A 15,105-nucleotide genomic window follows, 5' to 3' on the forward strand; every position below is an offset into this window, starting at 1 on the left:
ACATGAATGGATGTTCCAAATATGTCAAGAAGCATAGTAACTATTAAAACTATCACATCTTTCAAACAGATGGACAATAAAACGATGACTTCTAATTTTTCAGACAGAGGAAATGTTATGAATCCTAGTGCTTTCCAAGGGTGCTCTTGTAAATGGTAATAACAAAAGTGTAAGTTTTAGATACTACAGCCTAACTGTTAAAAAGCCCAGCTGTTAAAATGGCTGATTAAGCCAATGAAGAAGGGTAAGAATATAGTTTTAGCTTGGTATGGTGAATAACAACTTTATGCTGAAGTGGTGATGGTCCTGCACTGTAGTCATCCCTTAAAGGTGGCTATAGAATCTGTCTGGCCTTGATAATGTATTTGATAGACAGGCAGCTTGTGCTGGATATCTTTTCCTGTGGTTCATTATTCTTCACACTCCCCACATGTGGGATAGTGGTGCTGTAATTAACACAGAAATGAAAATGAAAATATTTGTTTCCCATTGAATGCTGGGAGATGTTTATACCTATCATAGCCTATTGTAGAGGTGAGTATTCCACTCTCTAATGTGTCATTTGGATGTTTACCAGGCACTTCTGACATCTTTGTTTTCATGATATTAGTAGATTTTTTATTCTGTTTAAATAGTGACATAATTTTAAAAGAATGGGAAAGCAAACAAAAACGACCCCCCCCCAAAAAAATGAATGGGAAAAACAATTCAAAAGAATAACTGCTCTCTCAACTTTTGCCCATGAGAATGATAATATATGTTTAAATAGAGATTATGAAATTCCTAAAAGCTCAAAGACCACCTTGAGTTTTAGAGAACAGGGAGATAAAACCCTCTCTTTGGTTGTCAGCCTAACATAATTATTTTTAATATTCAAATGGAGAACAATTTGCTCCCTTTTTATCTGATTTTGAGCTCTACTCTCTGGCCCTATTGATCCTTGGTTTGAGAAAAGTAAGTAATCGATCACCTAAAATGTTTGCAAGGGGCTTCACTGGCAGCTCAGCTGGTAAAGACTCTGCCTGCATCGTGGGAAACCTCAGTTGGATCCCTGGGTCGGGAAAATCCCCTGCAGAAAGGAATGCCTACCCACTCCAGTATTCTTGCCTGGAGAATTCCATGGACAGAGGAGCCTGGCTATAGTCTTGGAGTCACAGAGTCAGACACAACTGAGCAACTAACACTTTTACTTTCAAAAGATGTGCAAGCCTCATAGCTGCATTTCTGTCAAGTGGGTACAAGCTGTGGGTGGAATAATTGTCCTGTCTGCACCTAGATCTGATCCCTCCGCCGCTGTAGAGAAGTCTGTGTGTACTCTTTTCCCAGCCCAAAGAACAGATATGGTCAAAACAAACACATCACACACAATTCCATGCCCTCAGTGACTACAGCATCCAACAGGAGAAATGAGGCATGTTCAGAGATGCCCATGTCCCCAAGTAGAAAGTTGCCATCAGTAGGTATGAAATTGACAAAGGAGTATTTTAAAGGCAAATTAGGTTCAAATGTCTGATCTATAAAGAAATAGGCAATAGATTATGGAAACCAACTTAATTACTAAACTGTATTATATGAAAAGGTTCGTTTTAATTAAAAAGTAGAACAGGTTTTGTTATATGAATTTTTATTTTCCTGTGATTTAATATATAGAGAACAGTAGCATGGAATTGAAGGTGTTAATGTTTTTATTCAAGGATGATATATTCAAATGCATCTCTCTCAGGCCATAAAAATTAAAGTTGAAACTCAGCAATGAAGTTTATAGCCTGAAGCAATTGAATCTAATAAAATTATAAATATTCATTTCATCTGTACCTAGAGGTATGTATCTTGATCAAAGGCTAATAAAACTTTTCATGTTTTGGATAACTTTATCTTCGGTTGGCTTCTGTTCTTCTACCACTCTCAAAATCAGTTACTGAGAATAAGACTACAGTTTTGTGTTCGGATTTGGCAAGAAGGTAGAACTTCACTTCGCTAACATAGTAAAATAGACCAACAGATTGGTTAATAAGGAACTATTAATTTCTCCGGAAAGTTGTCCCACACTATGATGAGATATCTAGTACTTATTTTTTTTTGTGGAGGTATTTTTACAATCTTGTAGAGGAGAAAAGTCATTCCAAACATGTTTTAAAAAATCAGGAATTATTAAATTAAAAAGTTTAAAATTACAGCATGAGATTTAATAACATCTATAAAGAAAAATATAAATAAGGTTAAGGGACCAAAAACAATAAAGTGGTCAAAATTTTGTAATACAAAAGAATAATTAAAATTCTGTAACACAAGATAATAAAATGTCCTTAACATACATAATTCTCAAAATCATTAAGATTCTGTTTAACGCAAAAGTATATAGCTATTAAAGACAATAGAAAACTATATTTATTTCCATGTACAACATTGACATTAAGTAAAAGAAGCAACATAGAAAGCCCTACATAGAGTGTGACCTCAGTATTTCTTGTTAGCTATTTTGGCTCGTGGATTTATCCATTCTGAAATGTTTGGTGGTTCCTAGTATGTGCTTGTATTTCACTGGACATTTTGAATGCCTCATAGCAAAACACATACTGTACCTGCCCTCAAAGCACTTGTGATATAATACAAAATATAAACAATAAGATAGTGTTTAATGATTAACTAATCTAGTTAGTTATTATTATTGTTTTCCCTAGTGAGTTTTGAAAAATGCTTTGAAAGTGACTTCTGATTAACAGCCCCTACGTTCTTTCCATTCTTCAATGATTGTATTAGTAATGACCAATCAGGTTAAGTTTTCCCAGTTACTATAAAATAATTTCAGTATAATCCTACTTTAAGTGTACATCTTTGAATTTCTAGTGTTTTGTGTAGTTTTGACACTGATAGGACTTATAATCCCAAAGTATGAGAACTTTAAAATACCAAGTAAGGTACCCTAGCATTTTTGCTACTTTTTATTTCTCTAAAGATTTTGTATAATTGATATTCTATTCATTTTGGGTTGTGAGCATTAAAAAAAAAAAAAAAAACAGCCAAAATAGCAAACCTCAAATATCAAAACAAAACAAACTAAAGATATATCTTCCTGTCTTTTCCTAGGGGAGAATACAGTTCAAATCAATATAGTCATGTGAATGAACTTTAGTAGGCCAATTATCTGAGTGGGAAAAGAAATCCACTGAAGGACTGTATGTGGAAATGGAACTCCATATATGATAATTGGGTAATAAATAATTCATGGAAATTACCTACTGAGATCTGCATGGAGAAACTAGAGTTTAGATATTAAAATTCCCTTGACTTATGTGACATGTATTAGTCTTTCCTATACTCTCCCTAAGAATTTATCTCATTTAGAAGAAATTTATGTAGAAAGACACAAAGAGTTTATAAAATTTCAGGAATATGAATGTAAATGCAAAAATGCTCAGCAAAGTATTAGCAAGTCTAATGTAATAATATATAAAAATTATTATATGCCATGACCAAGTAAGATTTCTTCCAGGAATTTAAGGTTGGCACAACAGATAAAAATCAATGTAATTCACTATATTAATAGAGCTAAGGACAAAAAACACATGATCACCTCAATAGACACAGAAAAAGCATTTGAAAAAAATCCAGTATGCTTTCATAGTAAAAACACTGAACAAACTAGGAATGAAAGGAACTTCCTCATGTGTAAAAAAGGCATCTGCAAACCCACACAGCTATGGTGAAATAATGGAAATCTTTCCCTAAGATCAGTAATGAGATAAGGATGTCCACTCTTAGAATTTTTGTTCAAAACTGTAGTGCAGATTTGAATGAGGGCTACTAGGCAAGGAAAAGAGCAAAAAATATCCAGATAAAAAAGGAAGTAAAATTATCTGTATTTGTAAAGGACATGATCTCCATGGAAAAAGCTATTAGAACTAATAAATAGTTTTGGCAAAGATACAAGATCAACACACAAGAATTTATTGTATTTCTATATAGTAGCAATGACTAATACAAGGATAAAATGAATGAAATATAAATTCTATTTACAATAGCATTAAAAAGAAGCAAATACTTTGAAGTAACTTTAACAAAAGAAGTACAAGACATGTACAATGAAACCCATAAAATATTGTTGGAAGGAATTATGCAAGAGTTACATAAATAGAAATATATCTGCGTTCATGCATTAAAAGATTCCGTGTTGCTAAGATGGCAGTCATGAACAAAGATAGACCTGCCTCTTGAGAAACCTGTATGCAGGTCAGGAAGCAACAGTTAGAACTGGACATGGAACAACAGACTGGTTCCAAATAGGAAAAGGAGTACATCAAGGCTGTATATTGTCACCCTGCTTATTTAACTTATATGCAGAGTACATCATGAGAAATGCTGGGCTGGAAGAAGCACAAGGTGGAATCAAGATTGCCAGGAGAAATATCAATAACCTCAGATATGCAGATGACACCACCCTTATGGCAGAGAGTGAAGAGGAACTAAAGCCTCATAATGAAAGTGAAAGAGGAGAGTGAAAAAGTTGGCTTAAAGCTCAACATTGAGAAAACGAAGATCACGGCATCTGGTCCCATCACTTCATGGCAAATAGATGGGGAAACAGTGGAAACAGTGGCAGACTTTATTTTTGGAGGCTCCAAAATCACTGTAGATGATGATTGCAGCCATGAAATTAAAAGACGCTTACTCCTTGGAAGGAAAGTTCTGACCAACCTAGATAGCATATTCAAAAGCAGAGACATTACTTTGCCAACAAAGGTCCATCTAGTCAAGGCTATGGTTTTTCCAGTGGTCATGTATGGATGCGAAAGTTGGACTGTGAAGAAAGCTGAGTATTGAAGAATTGATGCTTTTGAACTGTGGTGTTGGAGAAGACTCTTGAGAGTCCTTTGGACTGCAGGGAGATCCAACCAGTCTGTCCTAAAGGAGATCAGTCTTGGGTGGGTGTTCATTGGAAGGACTGATGATAAAGCTGAAACTCCAATACTTTGGCCACCTGATGCGAAGAGTTGACTCATTGGAAAAGACCCTGATGGTGGGAGGGATTGGGGACAGGAGGAGAAGGGGATGACAGAGGATGAGATGGCTGGATGGCATCACCGACTCAATGGACATGAGTTTGGGTGAACTCCAGGAGTTGGTGATGGAGAGGGAGGCCTGGTGTGCTGCAATTCATGGGGTTGCAAAGAGTCAGACACAACTGAGCGACTGAACTGAACTGAACTGAAGACGGCAGTGCTCCCCAAGTTTACCTACAGACTCCTATCCAAATCCAAATGGCCTTTTCTACAGAAATTGAAAAGTTGATTCCAGAATTCACATAGAAATGAAAGAGTTCCAAGTAGCCAAAACAATCTTGAGAGGAAGGATGAAGATGGAGGTCTCATCCTTCATGACTTCAAAACTTAGTACAAGGCCACAGCAATCAAAACTATGTGGTATTGGCTTGAGTGAAAGTGAAAGTCACTCAATCGTGTCCGACTCTTTGCGACCACATAGACTATACAGCCCATGGAATTCTCCAGGCCAGAATATTGGAGTGGGTAGCCTTTCCCTTCTCCAGGGGATCTTCCCAACCCAGGGATCGAATCCAGGTCTCCCGCATTGCAGGCGGATTCTTTACCAGCTGAGCTAAGAGATACATAATGATTAGTGGACTAGATCAACAGTCAAGAAGTAAAGCTATGTATTTATGGTCCACTGACTTTTAACATTGGTGCCAAGGCCATTCAGTAGAGGGAAAAAAAAAATAGTCTCTTCGACAAATGGTGCTGGCCCAGCTGGATATCCCCAAGTTTAAAAAGTGAGGTAGGACCCGTACCTAACCCCATACACAAAAATTAACTCAAAATGGATGATAGACCTAACTTTGTAGCTAAAATTATAAAATTCTTAGAGCGAAACATAACTGTAAGTCTTTGTAACCTTGGATTAGGCAATGATTTCTTAGAGAAGGTTTTTCAAAAGCCTTGGGTTAGATCAAAGTTTCTCAAAAGCATAAGCAGCAAATAAAAATATATAAATTGGACCTCATTAAAATTAAAACTTCTGTAATTCAAAGGACACTATCAAGAAAGTAAAAAGACAACCCACAAAATGAGGAAAAATATTTGCCAATCATGTATCTGATAAGAGACTTTTATAGAGAATATATAAAGAACTATAACTAAACAATAAAAAAATAGGTAAACTAGTTTAAAAATGACCAAAGGTTCTGGGTAGATGGTTTTTAAAAGAAGACACACAAATGATGAGCAAAAAATGTTTAGAATAACTAGTCATCAACTAAATGCAAGCCAAAACCACAAGATATCATTTCACGACCTTCCGTGGTGGCTCAGCAGTGAAGAATCCACCTGCAATGCAGGAGACACGGGTTCTGTCCCTTGGTTGGGAAGATCCCCTGGAGGAGGGCTGGTAACCCACTCCAGTATTCTTGCATGGAGAATCCCGGGGACAGAGGAGCCTGGTGGGCTACAGTCCATAGGGTCACAAAGACACAGACACAACTGAATCGACTAAGCACGCACACACTGTTTCACACCCAATAAGATGGCTGTGATCATAAAGACAGACAGTAACAAGTGTCATAGAGGATATGGAGAAATTGGAACTCTTGTGCATTGCTGATGAGAATGTAAAAGTGTGCAGCTGCTGGGGAAAAACAGTTTGGCAGTTTCCTAAAACTTTAAACACAGTTGCCAAGTGACCCAGAAATCCCACTCACAGGTAAATACCCAAAGAAATTGAAAAATATATATCCACATACAAAAAGTGTACATGAGTCTTCAGAGAAGTGTTATTCATAAGAATTAAAAATTGGAAACAACTCCAGTGTCTATCAACTGAGGAACAAACAAAAGTTGTGTACAATGGAATGCTAGCCCATGAAAAGTAACGAAGTACTCATACATGGGACCATATGGATGAACCTTGAAAACATTACGCTAAATGAAAGAAGATAAACACAAAAGATTACATATTGTATGACTTCTTCTATATGAAATGTTCAGAATAGTTAAATCCATAGAAACAGAAAGCAGTTTAGATTTACCAGGGACTGGGGGCAGGTAGGAGTGAGGAGTGACCACTAATACGTACAGGATTTCTTTGGGGGTTATAGATTCTGCAGTTACATACTGGGAATAGTTTTATAACTGTAAAAAACCCACTGAACTGTACACTTTAAAAGGGTGAAATTTATGAGATGTGAATTATATCTGAATAATAAAAAATCCATTAGAGATTTATTTCTTTTGCTAATAATGCATTTTCTGCACATGTCCCTGGAGAGTTGGAAACACTGAGTTATAACTGGACATTTCTTCTATTGTATGAATGAGTTTATTCAAGAATAGGATTTTATGGAAAACAGAGAGGGAAGAACTTGGACCTCTGAATTGGAGTAAGGGTATATCAAGGAGAGGCTACATGAACCTACTCACGATTTAGAGAAGGACTGATGAGCTGAAAGCAGCAAACATGTAGAATGCTGACAATGTTTCTTTGTTATGTGAAAGACTACTCAAATGTTATTACAGGAAGAGTCTTCTTAGTTTACTAAAGACTATTCTTCCAATTGGGCTTCCCAGGGAGGCTCAGTGCTAAAGAATCCACCTGCCAAACAGGAGATGAGGGTTCTATCCTTGCGCTGGGAAGATCCCCTGGAGCAGGAAATGACAACCCACTCCAGTATTCTTGCTAGGAAAATCCATGGACAAAGGAGCCTGGTGGGCTGTAGTCCATGGTGTTGCAAAGAGTCAGACACGATTTAGTGACTAAACAACAATTATTCCAGGAAATACCTTCTGGGAGTGCTTGTTAAAGTGCTCGGAGTTTCAAATCACCCCTGATTTCTTCCTGGGTATTGGCTGCAAGTGCCAGCGATAGTTTGGTGTGGTGGAAGTGGGGTGCAGGGAAGGGAGAATAAGTCACTTGTTGCTGACTCTGAAAATCAGGTCCCTCCAATGATGAACTGTTCAAAAGATAGACTGAAAATTCTACTTAGCATCATTTTCTAATCATGTCATTTATTTAGAATAAAGTATGTTCACTGTTGTTTCATCAAGTCCAAAATAAATAGCAGCTTGATATTTATATTCAGTTTAGCCAATTCCATTTGCCAAAATGTTTTTTTAACATTTGTTGCATGTAGTCATGGTTCACTAGCTTTTTTGCTTGATAGTCTTTTGTTGCATGAATATACCAGTTTATTTATTCTCATATTAATGTGAAGCTGAATTACTTCCTGTTTGGGCCTGTTAATCTTCGGTATCAGCTTCATAATTTAGCAGTTACTCAAAAGATTACTCATACTTGATTTATTACATTCTACTTTGAATGTACACTTCCCAAACTACATAAAAACCTTATTTTTATTCCCATTTTACTTCCTCTTCCACCCTTTTTGCCATTGTTGTCATGTACTTCACTTATGGATATTATTTTTTACTTAAGATATTATTACTGCTGTTGTTTCAACAGTCAGTATTCACTTAACTATGTATTTACACTTTCTGATGCTCTTCATTGAATTCTATGGACAACTCATTTTTCCTGATACTTGCTTGCAGATGAGAGCCTTAGGGAATCTTGGAAATACTCTTTTTGCTATTCCACTATTTACTGCCAGTGCCTTTCAGAAGCACTGCTCATTGTGGGTAGCAGAAAGCTCTTCACACACACCTCAGTTCTTTGCTCCTTCCCTTCCTTGTGGACCTTTCATCAACATGCTTGTTCCTCACAAAACCAGAAATCATCTCTTGTGTTAGAATGCATGGCCTTGGCAATATATTTTAAAGGCAACACTAGCAACACCTGAGACAGTTGAGAATGTTTATGTCCTGAATTGTTGGAAATCTGATACTGCTCTCAAGATTTTGTACCATAGACATTTTTTAAGAGAAAAAATAGATTAAATCTGTTTCCATTCAAAGTGATTTAAGGGGGTTTACTCAAAATTACAGTGGAAATGAACTTTATTCTCAGCCCTTATCACACTCTTTCCTAAACTTTTCTTTGCTTCACATTCACACTCAAACCACTTTCCTGTCCCCTCCTTACCCTACCTTGAAGGTGCACCTGTTTTACCCTTACTTCTTGTTGATGCCTGTGTTCTCAAGCTAAGGGTTGATCAAACATTTTCATCCTAATATGTAAATTTTTAATATGCATTAAGTTTTCCCTAAGGTTTCCTCCACTTTTTTTTTCTTTGCACTTTAAAGGGAAGATATTTGAGCCAAAAGGAAGGATCCTTAAGGATGGGATTTCAGGAGTCAGCTAATAGGGAACACAGATTCACACTGTGTTTCTAAGCACAGTTCTATTAATTTGAATGCTGACTTTGTGTAGACATAGGACTGTAAGACTTGTTTCTACTCTCAATTCAACATACTTGTACCCCTAAACCCAGGATCTGTAGGGCCAGCCCAGCAGGCAGAAGAGGGCAGGCAAGTGTGAATAAGAGAGCAGAGGTGAGGATTTGCCCCCTGGACTGGAGGAGGACATTGGAGAAGGAAATGGCAACCCACTCCAGTACTCTTGCCTAGAGAATTCCATGGACAGAGGAGCCTGGTGGGCTGCTGTCCATGGGGTCACACAGAGTCAGACATGACTGAAGTGACGTAGCAGCAGCAGCAGCTGGAGGAGGACATAGCAGAGTCTTGGGTGGTGTGTGAAGCCTGTGGATCCTGGGGAAAGCTTGCCTTTCAGAGAACTCAAGACTTCCATAGGGAAGGTCAAAATTGCTCCACCTGATGATCCCCATTCTCTCTGCTCCTTCTGAAGCTGATAAAGGGCTGGATCATTGGGTCATATCCTTCCTACCATGGTGAAGGCAAGGGTGAGAGACCTCTTCCTATGCTTCATAAGAAGTCAGACAGTCTGCCTGCAGGTCTGCTGCTGACTACAGGGGCAGAGAAGTGGCCCTGTCCAGAGTGTCAGGACTTGTATATCGTACAACATCTCCAGCCATGGAGTTCCAACAAGCCATCCCAATAAATATATAAGTAAATGATGATGCCACCAGTAAGAGAATCTAAAAGTAAGAGTGGGAATGGGGCAAAAAGAAAAAACAACAAATAAAATTTCCACATCAATTTAGAGCTATTGAAGAAGACAGAAAACTAGGATAAAACTTGGCACTCAAGGATATTTTAATACAATCACACATACAGATACAAACATAAACTCTGGGAGTTAATATGACTTTTCAAAATGTCACTGGATGATCTAAAGAAGAGAATCATCACTGATTTTCCTTAAAAGTGACATGGAGTATCATGCCATAAGCAAAAAGATTAAGAAGCAGAAATTAGGAGGGAAAATAAAAGGGACTTGGAAGTTAGATCTAAAACACTTAGTATGAATAATTGGAGATCCAAAAAGAGAATTAAAAGCAAAGACAAAGATTATGTATTAAAAAATTTCTCTTAACCAAAGGAAAAGCTGAGTTGCATATTGAAAGGACTTATTCATCCTAATGAGAATAGACACACATTTGCAGAAGTTCTGGGAAAAGCCCTGAATTACAAAACCATAGAGAAAAGTCTTCCAAACGTTCCAGGCAGAATTTGCTGCAATAAAAATAATAGTATTGGTATCAGCATCCAATTTTTCATTTGCAACAACAGAATAAAAATGATATAATGATATAGCTATACTGCTAAGAAGAATGATTGAAGCTCAAGCATCTACTATATAATTTATCTGACAAGGTTATAAAAGATATTTTGGATAACAAGGAAAGATTGAGATTAAATATTAATCAAGCATCCCATCTGAAGAATATACTAGAGAATTACTCCAATCAAAAAAAAAAAAAGAATCAAAACCATGACACATAATTAAAGCTACATGATTAATGATAGGCTTTTCAGATACATACAAATCCCCCATACATATTCACATTCTCAAATCCGCACACACACACATATATATATATAAATAAAGTATCTTGAAAAATGGTAAAATATAATGCAATATAATATACTACTGATGTTTCTTTCTTTTTATTTTTTATTTTTTTTTATTTTTTATTTTTTTATTCTTCCAATTTTATTTTATTTTTAAACTTTACATAATTGTATTAGTTTTGCCAAATATCAAAATGAATCCGCCACAGGTATACATGTGTTCCCCATCCCGAACCCTCCTCCCTCCTCCCTCCCCATACCATCCCTCTGGGCCGTCCCAATGACTACAGTAAAGTTGCAGGATATAAAATCAACACACAGAAATCCCTTGCATTCCTATACACTAATAATGAGAAAACAGAAAGAGAAATTAAGGAAACAATTCCATTCACCATTGCAACGGAAAGAATAAAATACTTAGGAATATATCTACCTAAAGAAACTAAAGACCTATATATAGAAAACTATAAAACACTGGTGAAAGAAATCAAAGAGGACACTAATAGATGGAGAAATATACCATGTTCATGGATTGGAAGAATCAATATAGTGAAAATGAGTATACTACCCAAAGCAATTTATAGATTCAACGCAATCCCTATCAAGCTACCAACAGTATTCTTCACAGAGCTAGAACAAATAATTTCACAATTTGTATGGAAATACAAAAAACCTCGAATAGCCAAAGCGATCTTGAGAAAGAAGAATGGAACTGGAGGAATCAACCTACCTGACTTCAGGCTCTACTACAAAGCCACAGTTATCAAGACAGTATGGTACTGGCACAAAGACAGAAATATTGATCAATGGAATAAAATAGAAAGCCCAGAGATAAATCCACGCACATATAGACACCTTATCTTTGACAAAGGAGGCAAGAATATACAATGGATTAAAGACAATCTCTTTAACAAGTGGTGCTGGGTAATCTGGTCAACCACTTGTAAAAGAATGAAACTGGACCACTTTCTAACACCATACACAAAAATAAACTCAAAATGGATTAAAGATCTAAACATAAGACCAGAAACTATAAAACTCCTAGAGGAGAACATAGGCAAAACACTCTCCGACATACATCACAGCAGGATCCTCTATGACCCACCTCCCAGAATATTGGAAATAAAAGCAAAAATAAACAAATGGGACCTAATTAACCTTAAAAGCTTCTGCACATCAAAGGAAACTATTAGCATGATGTTTCTTTCTTTAGTAATAACACTATCTATAGATATGAACGGAGAAGGCAATGGCACCCCACTCCAGTACTCTTGCCTGGAAAATCCCATGGATGGAGGAGCCTGGTGGGCTGCAGTCCATGGGGTCGCTAAGAGTCGGACATGACTGAGTGACTTCACTTTCACTTTTCACTTTCATGCATTGGAGAAGGAAATGGCAACCCACTCCAGTGTTCTTGCCTGGAGAATCCCAGGGATGGGGGAGCCTGGTGGGCTGCTGTCTATGGGGTCGCACAGAGTCAGACATGACTGAAGTGACTTAGTAGTAGTAGTATAGATATGAAGCCAGGTTATCTTTAAAAAAATAAATTCCACAAAATTGATCTAACTCATTATGATATATGTCTGTCCTGGGTTCCTTCTGTTATCCTTGCCTGGTAGAGCTCAGGTCAAAACTTTGACCAGAAAAGCTAGTAATGTCTAGTTGCTCTTTTTGTCCAACAGCTAAAACTTTTATTTTACCTGTAATTTTTTTTCCAGTATTTTAACCTTGCAAAAGTCCTGGGTTACACAAGCAAAGGTGTCTTCCTTTAAGAAACAGATACTGTCTGAATGCAAAATTTAAAAAATAAAGTCATCTTTCAAGTATTGTTTTAATTGATAATCCTTTAGTGGGGTTGTTTCAAGCTCATTTTACTTCAGTGTACTTAGGAATCTACCTAAAATTCCACATGCATAAAGCTATTTGATATTTCATATAATCAAGTTGGCCAATATAGCTATGTGTGTCAGAGAGATGTTTATGATGATTCAGTTCAGTTCAGTCACTCAGTCGTGTCCGACTCTTTGCGACCCCGTGAATCGCAGCACGCCAGGCCTCTCTGTCCATCACCAACTCCCGGAGTTCACTCAGACTCATGTCCATCGAGTCAGTGATGCCATCTAACAATGCAAATGCATGCCCCTTGAGTTTAGGTATTTTTAGAGGTCTTTTCCATAGCAAACATTATTTTTGCAACTTTAAACTCATAAACAAAATTGTGTAAGCCCAAATAGTTCCCAGTGAGTTTGCTGAAAATCTCAAAGTTAGACCATTTTTCTTGAAGGTACAGCTCTTTGTCAAGCCAGGAGAAATAAAGATACAAAATTTATCTCATTATGAAATGAAGTTTAATAGGAGAAAAAGTAACAACCTGTAATAAGATTCAAGAAATCCACCCCATGAGTTTGTAGGGGAGACAATGCTTGACCTCTTTTCTCTTAAGATCTATGACTGGGCCTGAGAATTATATTTACTTAAGATATATTAACAGGAGAAAAACATAAAGATTTGTAAATGTACATGTGGCCCCCATAGGAAACTGAAGACCCAAAAAGCAGGTAGGCCCAAGTATTTATATACTAATTTGAACAAAGAGTGGTGATTGTGAAAAAGTAAGTAAAATGCATGAGTAGAGTGAAGGAAGGTATTGTTTTAACAATCTGTTAACAATGTTTGTAGGTACAGATTTCTCTGGGCTGGATTGCTTATCTCTGGTCATAAGAATGCATTTTCCTTCCTGGTACAGAGAGGGCAGCTTTTCCATGGGAATTTTATCTGCTGCTTTCAAGAAGAAAAATGGACATCAGTGTCCTTCTACCTGCTGTTTTCAAGTAAATAACCCTTATGCCAAAGTGGCATATTTGGGAGTGGCATATTTTTTCACCCTTCAAAAGAAGCTTCAGAGTATGTTGGTTACCTTTAATGACAATAAGGACGTGTTTAGTTACCATGACATTTGGTAAAACTCAGTGGCATAAGACGTCAGCCAACTATGGGCATGCATCCTCAGCTGAAGTCAGTGCAAGTCATCTTTTATCACAAGGTGGTGGTGGTGGTGTTGTTCAGTTGCTCAGTTGTGTCTGATTCTTTGTGACCCTGTGGACTGCAGCACACCAGGATTCTCTGTCCTTCACCATCTCCTGGAGTTTGCTCAAACTCAGGTCCGTTGAGTCAGTGATGCCATCCAACCATCTCATCCTCTGTTATCCCCTTCTTCTACCTTCGGTCTTTCCCAGAATCACAAGGAGGGACCTCTGAATTTCTCAGACCATACCTTGAGAGGGCCACATTTAAAAAATTTCAACAGCCAGACTGTCCACAGAAGGGTGGTAATAGGACTAAATTTATTCTTTGATTATAAAGTATATATTGCATATGTCCTATGTAACAGACACTAAGCTAAGTGCAGGGGAAGACAAGAATAAAACACACTGTCCACCAGGAGCTTCCACATGTTGCATGAGAGAGATGGATGAGCTAAGGACAGTGACCTTCTGTAACTGATGCACCAGATAAAGCTAGCTGACAAAGCTTGCTGGCAGCGAGGTTATATTCCTGGCTTCAGAGTTCAAATGCTCCTATTCAAAAGTTCTCTCCAACTGCTTACTAGTGGTATAGCATGAAGCAAGTCATTAAATCCTGCTCTAAATGCTCACTTTATTTTTATGATAACAACAGCCCTTTATTTTTCAGTGTCTAGCATGTATGTACTGGATGATATGTGTCCCATAAAAGCTATTTATTATTATTTATATTCATCAGGAAATAGAGATAAAAGACCAGTGCTCCTCAAAAACTCAAACTCAACAGAAATAAAGGTTGTCCTCTTGAGAGTTTATCTAAAACATCATGATAGATTAGATCAGTGCTCAGATTCTCAGGGTGAACTTAAAGGCTGATTATTATGCCAGCCCCCTGGAGGAGGGCACGACAACCACTCCAGTATTCTTGCCTGGAAAATCCCATGGACAGAGGAGCCTAGTGAGCTACAGTCCATGGGGTCACAAAGAGTAGGACCTTTGTCACAAAGAGTAGGACCTAAGTCATGACTGAAGTGACTTAGCATGCATGCATTATGCCAGCTAAAAAGCTTAGAGAATATATACACATAATCTATGGCAGGTACATGCATTCATTAAAGAAGAAAGAATAATATAATGATCCCACTTACTTGTCCCTTAGTTCAGTTCAGTTCAGTCGCTCAGTCGTG

General features: G+C 37.3%; 1 protein-coding gene across 2 annotated transcripts in view; it reads left to right on the plus strand.

Annotated features, from left to right (window-relative positions):
* Positions 1 to 15,105, plus strand: part of LOC147367281 (contactin-associated protein-like 3) — a 238,176-nt gene that overhangs the window by 212,618 nt on the left and 10,453 nt on the right. The window lies entirely within an intron of this gene.

Source organism: Bos grunniens, chromosome 8 (genome assembly GCF_055505025.1).
Source record: "Bos grunniens cultivar Pamir isolate PY7600 chromosome 8, Bosgru_T2T1.0, whole genome shotgun sequence".
In the NCBI taxonomy this organism is placed as follows: Eukaryota; Metazoa; Chordata; class Mammalia; order Artiodactyla; family Bovidae; genus Bos; species Bos grunniens.